Here is an 11,723-nt window from a genome sequence, read left to right on the forward strand (position 1 = left end):
TAATATATTAAGTATGTAGTAAATGTACAAATTGTGGTATTTTTCTCCTACATCCCGAAAATCACGATATTGTATGATCAAAAAATCGAAAGTTAACGACCAATATAATTATTACAAACCCCATGAGATCGAAACCTAAAAATAGGTGCGACGACGAGCAAAGCGAGGAGGAGCGTGTTAGGTGCACATGTTCATCAAAACCAAAGCGGAGCGCAGCGAAGCGGAGCGGAGCGTTTTCCAAACAGCGGAAACAATACAAGGCACCAGTTTGCGCTATGTAGGGAGACGCTCCGTCAAAGTTAAAGCCAAACGAATATTATTACTTTGTATAAACCTATGCCATAGCATTATTAGGCTATTCAAGATTTGGCCATACCATCATTAGGCTAAACAATGTTATGCGAAATAACTTTTTACTAAACGAGATTTATGCCATACGATTTTCGGCGTAACGAGACTTTGACCAAACGTTACTATGCAATACGAGATTAGGCAAAAAAATCTTATGCCAAAAAAGGTAGAACCTGTTTAAGCTGTTATATCCAGAAGGATATTGTGTGAAAACGCCAATAATATAAATAGGACCGGTTGGAAAGGTGTCGCTTCAGCACCCCGCCGGGACGTTCATTGGGAGAGGACGTGCGTCTATGCGACAGTTGGCGCCGCGTGCGCAGCGTAATTACGTAGGTACAAACTCAGATTCGTTCGCCAGTATAAAACTGTAAATATTTTTTGATTATATCACCGATAACTACATTAAATTATGATATCTATTATATTACTCTTTACACAGGTTCTAAATAATAGTGTTGCTATAATTAATATTTATTGAGTAATAAATATGCACTTGGATCCTTTCGCCTAAATTGCTGTTTCTATGCAAGTAGGGAATTTTAACGTTTCTCTACAAGGATCCAACCAAATATTTATTTTTTATAAAATATTTTTTCTATGACAATATGGTTCTTAATGTAAAATATTTGTATTGTATTAACATGACATTACTTTTTATACAAAATAATAATTATATATCATAAATAAACTTATTCATAAATAATTTATATCGAAATCTAGTCAGAAACAGGATTTCTTATCTATATAAAAATCTAACCGAAAATGTGTTCCCAAGCGCAAATCTCTGGATCAACTTAACCGATTTTGATAATTGTTAGGTAATTATACGAAATAGAAGACCAGTGACCACGAGTACCACGACCTGTTTGTATCCCATAATTTTCAGAATAAAGTATTTCAACGAAAAGCAAACCTTATAGGAAAAAGTTGGACATGAATTAAATTAACTTTTCTCTAACTTCACTTCATCATCCTCCATCGCTGAAGAGTGCAATATCTGGTATATTCCATCTATCCTGCTTTTTATGCCACCGTAGGAAATCCATCGTTCCCTGGTACTTTGCCACTCTTCAGCGATCGTATGGTCCGTATCAATTCGTCTTATTCGGGGGTTGGATATTTAAATTTCTGTCAAGATGCAGGATAGTCATAAATCTCATCACGAACCATTACGTCCCCACTCCTGGGGCACGGGTCTCCTTCCAATGAAGGAATGGTTTAGGCCTAGTCTACCACGTTGGCCTAGCGCGGGTTATTGGGCCCCAACACAAGCAATCTTGTGCTGAGAGAGTTTTCGGGTAAGTGGGCTACCCAACTGTCAGACGTTTTCAAGCCACCCGAAAGCCTCTGACTAGCCTGTAAGACCTGCCGATTTTATTAATCATAATGATTACGATTATGCATCAAGATACAAGATGCTTCTGGTATATTTGCATCTGCATCCAACTCCCCAGGTGGTGGTTAGGATCATTAAAAACTTCGGCAATGTGGCCATACCATCTTGAAAGTCAATCTTTCATAGTAACAAGGAGATATCCTGGGTTTTGTTGCAATTTATTTCCTATGGCAGCCGATGAGACCATCGCTGGATATAGGGTTACCCCTAGCAGCGTTTGTCCTTTTATAAATTTCGTTTGATATTAAGTTCACAAAGAAAATACTCGTACGCAAGTGCTTCTTTAGAATGGTCGTCTAGTTCGACGTTAAGTCTTCCTTGATGGTTGATCATATCCCATGTTTCTTTAGACATCCATTCATTCTTTAAGTGTTCCTTGTGCCTTATTATTTCTTCGCAAATTTTTAACAACACGTCATTGATGCCAGTTGTTGCCAATCTGGATACTAAGTTTTCTTCTAACTTGTGGGTCCTGCAGCTTATTTACACGACACCTTTGGCAGATCTTGTGGCCTGCTCCTAAACTCCCGCTATCTTCAAGCACATTTTTCCATCGACTAAGTGGTGATCACTATTGACATCAGCAACCCTCTTATTCCTAACATCCAGAAGTGTCTCCATTTTCGACTAATCGTCGGTCGATTTGGTTCTCGGTCCGGCTGTCAGGTGAGACCCAACTCACATTGTGATAGTCCTTTGGGGTTACCACCACTAAAACTTAGCCATTAACAATCCTAAAGCATCGTCGCTTGCTTATCAAATCTAGCGTATCTTGTATGAATCTGACAGATAGTTTAAAGCGAGCGACGCTGCTTATGGATTGATAATTGCTTATGTGTCTTGCCCACACTAACATACGGTGCCGATACATGGACGCTGACCAAGGAAACTGTGCACCGAATCAGAGTTGCACAGAGAGCTATGGAGCGATCCATGTTAAGAATTTCGCTTACAGACTGTATTCCCAGCGTGGTAAATCACCAAAAGACAAAAGTCTTCGACGTCGGTATGCAGGTCACGGAACTGAAATGGGAGTCGGCAGGAAACTTGGCTCGAAGGCAGGACGGAAGGTGGACAAAGGCAGTGACAGAATGGTGGCATAGAGACGGACGAAGAAATGTCGGTTGGATTATGATTATTAATTAATGAATAAGTAAACCTGCTGATCACTTGGATCTCAATCTCAAAGTGATTTCGCGGTGAACAATATGTTAATAAAGTTTATAATAAAATAATGCTTCGAGAAAAGGTACGGCCATGCCACTTCTTTGCTCGACTTGGTGAGATATTATGAATTTTTTGTTTTCAATCTAGCTGGCCCGCAGGTACCGCTTCTTACCCTACCCTACCCTATCCTACCCTACCCTACCCTACCCTACCCTACCCTTCTTACCTTTTATACCTTCCCTGGACTTCCACAAATGTTTCTAGACCAAAATCGGTTCAACCGTTCTCGAGTTCTGAGGTCCAATTATAAGTTCATTTATTCTTTAAGTCATTCATCTTAGATATAAATTGCCTTAGTCTGGCGGTTAATTCATTCTTATGGAATGTTTAAAGTAACATAAATTATTATAAAACATTATCCTGGTGTGATGGTTAAATCTCCTTGGTGTTTAAATTGTTTTTACTTGTATTTAATTAAAATGTTAATGTCGTTTAAGCCAATTTTACCTGACTGAGATTTCAGATGCATATGTCTTATGTCCCTTATTTCAGTAAATAGAATATGTACATTCATTTTATATACAGAATAACATAGAAAACTATTTCAATTTAACGTATTTTAATTTTCAAAGCCATAGCTAGAATAATTACAGAGATATGATTTTTTTTCGAAAATTTCAAACTTTAAATCGCTCTGGTGAACATTTTATGTCATGGCGCTTAAACCATTTTGCCTTTCCACCGTCGGTATGTAGTTTATAGGGACTCAATATATTCACTTTATTTTGAAGTCATGACATTTTACACAAAAATCGGTATATTGTGGTACGATGTACTTACATGTAATTCTGTCTTAAACGTTATAGTGGTCGGTGCGTTTTATATAACGTTGAATCGTTACTTTATATGAATGTCGTTATGCTCGAGATATTATTACTTGTAAAGTTTTATTGGTCTCGAAAAGGAAATCGAACAGCATATGGTTTGAGCTTTCTTAAAATTATCGTAATCATTATCGATTTTAATCTTAACATTGTAATACGTTACAATGTTGTATGTTGAGTTACTTCAGAATTTCCATTCCACAAAAAATATTTTACTATTCAAGTGTCTGAGATCTATAAAATGTCATTAGGTATCAGTATTAATTATGTTAACAGTTAACACCTATTTACAATTATAAAAATATACTTACTTTTTCCATATTATATCCAAATATTGGACCAAATAATTGTCCTCTACAAAAAAAAATAAGAATTGAACATAGCGTGTCAATGAAGCGTCGATAATTTTGGGCTCGATCTTTCAACCGGCGGAGCCAGACTCGCTGATGGTGAAAGTGACGACCGTATCGGTATCGATGTCGCCGCCATAGCGCACCAGACGACCCGTCAGCGTCCATCGACCCATGATGGAACCACGATGTTATCTGAACATTACGCGGCTATGCCCGCGATTTGATAGCCATTGAGTAACGCTAGACAGCTCCATTACAAGCATGCGTTATCGCGCTCCGTAAGCTAATTTATTGGCTATTGTCTTGTTACTGTTGTTCAATGTTGTTTATGAGAATCAGTCCTAAACACTACCCACGTATCTCATTATAGCCAGTTTCTAAGTATCATCAAAATGTTATCTTTGTTCATGGTTCCAGAATTGCTTGTTGAACTGTTACTATAGCTATAAATCTTGTCAGTAGCTTGAAGCTTTTGTGATTATCGTCCTGAAGCATTGATGATAATTGAGATGCAAAACAAATCAGTGTGTGCAATCTTAAACCTCAAGAGAAAGGTTAAAATTAAAATGTCTACGTTTTATCTCTTTCCGAGAAACCACGTATATAATCCTTGCCCGCTTTCCATGTTATTAAAATTTAATTTATGCATTCGGTCCACTTATACTGTTGGTAACTTTCAATACATAGCTTCTTCATAAAGACTTCCTGTTGCTTTTGCATTAAAACTGATTGTCGCTTCTCTCAGTGTGCCGGCAGCGAGGTCGCCGGTGTCGACAAGTCGTGATGTACTCGTACAGAGGAAGGCTCCCGAAACTTGACTCTCGCGGTCCAAATCTGTCTGTTACTACGACCGAATTAAGAACGGTATTCCATTCACTAGCAAACCCGCCGCTGCCTGTACTTTCGTAATAGATCGCGCTGGTCCTGAAGAGGCACGTATACCGTCGGAGTCTCTTACACTGTGTCGGTTTTTTAATCGGCGAAAGTAGTTGCGTGTGATGCACGTGCCTCGCAAGTTTGATCGCACCGCCATTAGTGATTACATCGCACGATTCGGACAGTTTTAGACGGAATTTCAATGCACGCTTTGGGAATTACAAAGAGCTTGCCCAATCTTATTTAAATATCCTATCCTACATATAGGACCAAATATATATTATAAACAATTTATAAGTGTAGAAAGGATATTTCCGTACTTAAATTGCCATTGTGATATTCCACATGTTCACTTATTACGGTTACAATAATTTGAAAATATCTGAAGTGTACAATTATATCCATTACACAATAGTACATTGTCAGTTTCAATTGCGACAGCAAATTGCACGGGCTAAATTATAAATTGGTTTTCGTCATATCACTGAATGTTATATTATTATGTGGACATAAAAATAAACCTCAATTTGTTACCGCCGTTATTTGGCCAGGTAATTTGCTGAAAATATCGCATAATATATTAGGTATATATTTTATATAGGTGTATTTATATTAGTTCAAAAAAAGTTCCAAGGTAAAGTTTTAGAGCCATGACCTTAATTGGTATAGTAGGTAATGACTGGTATGAGTGCAATCGTCTTCAGCCGGACGATATGAAATTGAACTATTACTTTCCTGGCAGACGCTAATAATATTTCGTGACTAGCCTCCATTCAATCTACATTTGCAAGTACACCCCCCGCAAATATTTCGATACATCCTAAGTAAAGGGTGTAATAACAGTTGTATCTATGTAACATTTAAAAAAATGTCACCCTGGAGAGTTAAAAAAATAATTAAGTTAAATTGCACGTGTTATTCTTGTGTGACGAGTAAGTGTAAGGCCTAAGGTCACCACACCGGCGTGTGGCGCCGACTGCGGCCACCTCGCACGTCATCCTTTTACTCTCGCTTCTTTCATTGCACATGTAACTGGGTCATCGTGTCACTTTCCAAGACCAAACTGCCCTAACATCTGCACACTAGATACTCTTTATAACACCAGCTACCAACCACTTCAATCAACGGGGTACCGGACAATTATCGTATCAAGCACGCATTAATAAGACTCATTGAATAGTCGATCTCACATGCGTAATCTCTCTTAATCGCTTCGGACGGGTTCACAGAGCGACTTTCTTCATAAGTGCATTGTCAAATTTCTCCGAAGCCTGTCACTTTGCACAATAGTCGAATTAGTAGCTTCCCATTTACTATTGTTTATCGTGTGAGTTGTGACAGTGGTCTCACCGGTTTATGCTTATTGCTGTGTATGGGACAATTTCGCCTATAGCCGGATAAAGGTAGCGGTGTTACGAAATAACCGTTGAGCAGTGACAACATTTTTTTTCTTTCCACTTTCGATTAAGTATATGTTTGTGTCTCTGTCTGCACTGACTAGGTACTTTTACTGTAAACTGTTTGTAATTATTCAGATAAGTACCTTAAATCAATGCCAAAATCAATACACTCCTGTATTTTCTACAAATCTAATTTTCTAAAATTAAACTGTAGATGCCTAAGTTTTTCTCATATACAAAGCTACCTATGCAAACTTGTTCAAACGGATTTTCAATTTGTTCCAAGAAAATAGAACCCATGTCGCTTTAATTATTTTATTCCGTAATCTCGTTTTAATACATTTTGGTATGTATGTATATGTGCATGCATATGCTGCAGGTGCGGTTATATTTTATTTCAGATAAAATAGGTGTTAACATAAACATGTTGACTGTTCCAACAGATATGGCGCGCTTACCTCTTTTAGCTTCACAAGTATAACTTTTTGACCTTGTAACAGGATTGCGTGCAGTCTTGACCCCGTCCGTTTGTTAGTATCACTGGAGTAACGAGTAACTACATAATTGGCTTTAGGTGGCTTAACTCTCCAATATTGTAAACGATGGGTGTTCCCCTAATAGCCTTGTACAAAATTTGATCCATGTCAGGCAACCGATTAAAATGATGACTCATGGTGCTGTTGGAATACCGGATACAATGACATCTTCTTTTAAAACATTACAGCCATGTTTTAATTCCAATGCTGAAACTAAGAGAATGTCTTGCTTTATGAAGTGTGTCAATGCTAATAACATCTCGCGAATCGAAACGCCCACCTAACTGCAGTCCTAAGGTCGCTGCCATGAAGGTGTAGGCAGGAATGGTATACAGGAAAGCTCTAAATGGCGTAGTGATTAATTTCACGCCTCCCTAATAAATTGTTGAAGGTTGCGCTTTAAAGATTGATGAAACGCCGCCCGCCCACTATAAACACTTCATTTATATTTTTTGTTTGTTATTTACATTTAAAACTTTCACAACATTGCATCGGCGGCGATTCCTGCTTTCGTTATGTCATCGATTCACGCCCTGTAAGCTTCCCATAAAAACGGGGAAAGTATGCAATCTTCGGCTGTCCGAGAGTCCGAGGCGTCACGCCCATCCTCGCGGCACCTCCGAAAGAAAGTGAAACTGTCGATGGTCGCCTCAATGTGAAAACATTACAAGGGTGGGCGGTCCTGCTTCAGGCTATACTTGACGGTAACCGTTTTACCATTGCTTGTACAAGCGCGACGGCATTAACCTCTGATCTTGAATACCGTCAGTTTTCGCATACTATTGATGGTTGCTTCTGTAACTAAGCAAGTCGTTATGTTGAAGGCATAGAACAACGCGGACTCGGGTGTACCCTCGGGAAGCGTCATAGCGATCTTTCTTGATACAAAAAAGTCTGCCAATTTTTGCGGGGGGAAATTTTACCGTTTACCATGATTATGTCTCATGGGACATATCATTATGAGTTTTAATTCCCAGCAATAAGGGTTACGTGAAGTGACATTTAATAATGAACACAGTGTCTTCATTTTTCTTGCCAATGGATGTAACATTATCGATAAGTGTTATCGATGAATTCGAGAACATGGGTTAGAAATACTAATTTCAAATTAATTAGGTATAGTTAAATTTAATTAGGAATGATTAATAAACGAAGTCACCCGCTTTTCGCTGTACATTTATACTCACGTGATAGGTCGCGAGCCGTATCGCCGTTTTTGAATGAGTACAATGCACTGAAGTTGTCGAGTAAGTGGGCAACCCGGCGGTCAGATGCTTTCAAGCCGCCCCTTCGGGCGGCCTCTGACTAGGCTTAACGACTGCTGCCGAAGCAGCAACCAGGACCCACGGCTTAACGTCCCGTCCGAAGCACGGAAGCGTCCAGAAAAGAACCATTTGAAATCGGTAACTCATGCTGTACCTACCAATGGCTGACCGTGTCAGTTGTTGCTTAACCTCAGTGATCAGTTACGATTACTGAAGCCAATTCGACTACGGACGCTTCCCAATTCCCAACTATGACCTTTTTTGTCGATTAATACATATCTATATACCGGTACATCACTATTGCATTTTTTTGACATTGGTTGCTAGGAAACAGCTAATAACAATAAACCATGACCAAATCTGTGATCAAATCCGGAATCCGGATATTCTATGAATTGAAGCTGTCATTTTAGTATGTAAACAAATCATTTTCTATGAAACGAACGCTTTGCCAACTAGATTGAGTCTAGTAAAAATTGAGACTGCAACTAGTTTTTATAAATCGGTGGGCCTTTCTGGCCTACCACCCCGCCAGAGGGGAACGTCTGCCTATTTCGTCTCCAGACCATTCATACTCAATGTGTTGAAGGGCATAAGTGAATCCTTCATGATCGGTCGGCGTCTCCGCCCTTGACGATTGTAACTGACATTTTCGGGACTCAAAGTCACCGATAAATAAATAAGTACATAAATTCATTAATTGAAAACATATCAATATTAAAGAGCAATAACTAAACGTTTTCAAAACAAGCTCCAAAAGCTATTAGCGTCAGTATTAATACTTCAGTTATGAATAGGTATAAATATAATAATAATCTACAATTTTATCTGGGGTAATGTAAACTTGTTTTTGTTTTATTAAAACGAGATATTTCGCTGTATTAAAACGAGAAGCAAATATTCAGCAGATAAGACCAGTTATGCATAAATATTTATTAATATTGCAATACCTACTCGTACCTGATTACTGGCTGATTGGTATTCAATCTGCGGGTACATGCCCACTTTATGGAAAATAAAACTTAATAATACTTTCCCACCGCAATTGCAGCCAATCATGTATTTATATTGTTTTTTTATTGAATTCTCCAATAGACAAGGTTTTTATTTCAGGCATAGGTACGACACCAGTGTTATATTTCTTCTTTGTAAATAAATATCTCAATTGTGTTATTGTTTAGAAGCCACTATCAATTGATAATACGTGTACTTAAATTATTATTATCAAGTTACTTATGTTTTATATAATGATAACTGTGCATATTTTATTATATTTTCGCTATAATACCTATTTAAAATTTAGGAAGATAGAAATGACAACAATTTAATATACCTACATACCTACCTCAAAATTTAGAGTGTGCATTCATAGTTAATGATTTTTAAAAAGTAGGTATTAATTTGAATACAAACTACGGCCTAGAACGCTATAGGCCATAATAATGATCGGTGCAGTTGCGGTATTTCTAGCAACAGGTGCGAAAGTGCGAAACCCAAACGCAATTATCCGAAACTGGAACAAACGGCGGAATATGTATCTGTACAATTATTACAAATGTTGGAAATGATGGACGACTGTTCTGATTTGAATAATTCGCTCACTCCACACGTCATTTACCACAGACATGCCGTGTTTATTTCTCATCAGCCTGTTACCAGTTACGACATTTCTGCTTCCATCTAAAACACACTCTCAAGCCTAGGTTTATGCAAGAAATTGTAGGATCTGATATTAAATGCCGAGCACTATATTTGTGAACTAAATTGAGTCTACACTCCATTATTGTATATTGTATGTATTCTTTTACAATGTATGCCACAAGAAGGTTGCTGAAACGATTGATACAATTCGCCGGTCAGTCAATTCGAACGCGGAAGCCAAATGTCGGTTATGTTCAACTTCTGACAAAAGATCTCGGTAAGACATTACTTCAGTCCGGCTTTGTGCTGCTCCGTATACTTTCCCAACGAAATTACTCAATTCGTGATTGCTGATGATATAACCTTTTTATCTAGACGTGTTAATTGCATAGTGTGAGCTATATTGAAACAAAAGTTAATTAATATTGATTGGTTGTAGGTTGCGGGCCCCGCCTGCCTCTCATCATATTGTTTGAAGTATTGTCTTCAGATAATTTCATACATTTATAACGTGATTATAATTTGCATGTATTGTTAGTTGCATAGTTTATGAACATATAGATTTCGTTATAAATTTTCCCATTGTTGTCAGTTAAAAGCATATTCAAACTTGATATTTTGTCATAAATATATATTTTTATCCTTATTTTTTTCTATTGACTGTGTAAGTACATTTTTTATCTAACCAACCAAATGGAATTGACGTGAATCACTTTAAACTTATCTTAGCATTAGTCAGGAATCAAAATACTTATCCACTTTGTTGATATACGTTTCCTGTCTCCAGCTATAAAAGTTACCGACGTCCTGTGGAGTTGTGGACATCGGACATCTAAATATAATAACGGCGTCACTCTTTAGTCCAATCCGAGTGTACCTATAGTTCGCTTTTAAAAGACTAGATTTATCATCTTGAGGTCAGTGCAGAGTGAAATGTTATATGTTTTAGATTTTTTAAACCAAAAAGCATCTGAGTGGTTCGACGTAATCTTAGGATAAAAATATTCGAACTATTTCGAACCTCACAAAAAAAGTTACTGATTCCTAATCTTAGGAATGCATCGACAATCATTGATTGTATTGATAACAATAGTTTTGAAATTTAATCCAAACCTTAAATAACTTTTTATTCATAATAACGATATTTCGTTTCTCTACCAGAAAAAAACCATGGGATTTTAAAAGAAATTAAGTAGACACTAAATAGATGGAAGACCAGTCATGTTACGTGTATCTAGGAAAGGAACAATGTCTAGGCTCTTATTGTATTTGCCTTGCAGTGGTAAACTAGCATTCCTATCCTATTGAAGAATGATGTGTTTAATTTCATTGTGTCCATTAACATACGATGCGTCGTTTCCCACCTAGTGAGGCCAGTGCTGCATTACAATTTCATCGTGTCACACTGTGAGGCCACGTATACGCTGTTCTTTGCCTTTCAATTGCCTTAATTGTTAATTCTCCTTCAGTGTGTTACGTGTTCTTGGTTTAAACTCGTTGGAACAGTTTACAGACTCTTCAAAACCGGTGTTTGGTGTCAATATACAGCGCATTATAAACATATAATATTATTTTAGTTTATCGGTTTTCCTAAATGAGAACAGGATCTCCGTTATTGTCATTAAAGTTCTAAGGGTCCTAAATGTCAAAATTGCAGCTGTGAAGTATCGCAACATAAGGCACTTGACATTCGCTATAAAAATACTTTTCTTCCCAACCGGTTGGGCAGCATTCAATGACATTTACATTAGGCACGTTAGCAAACTCGTTGTGTTGACTCTGCGGTACGCACAAAAAGAAAGTGGACACTAACTTGCAGCACCTTGTCTTAATATTTCTCGCCATCTCCCG

At 37.6% G+C, this 11,723-nt stretch overlaps 1 protein-coding gene across 2 annotated transcripts in view; it reads left to right on the forward strand.

The window, feature by feature from the left end:
* The window catches only part of LOC105383292, a 77,016-nt gene that overhangs the window by 11,423 nt on the left and 53,870 nt on the right, over nt 1–11,723 (forward strand). The gene's annotated exons all lie outside the window — the stretch shown is intronic.

The sequence above is a fragment of the Plutella xylostella genome, chromosome 12 (genome assembly GCF_932276165.1).
Source record: "Plutella xylostella chromosome 12, ilPluXylo3.1, whole genome shotgun sequence".
Lineage (NCBI taxonomy): Eukaryota > Metazoa > Arthropoda > Insecta > Lepidoptera > Plutellidae > Plutella > Plutella xylostella.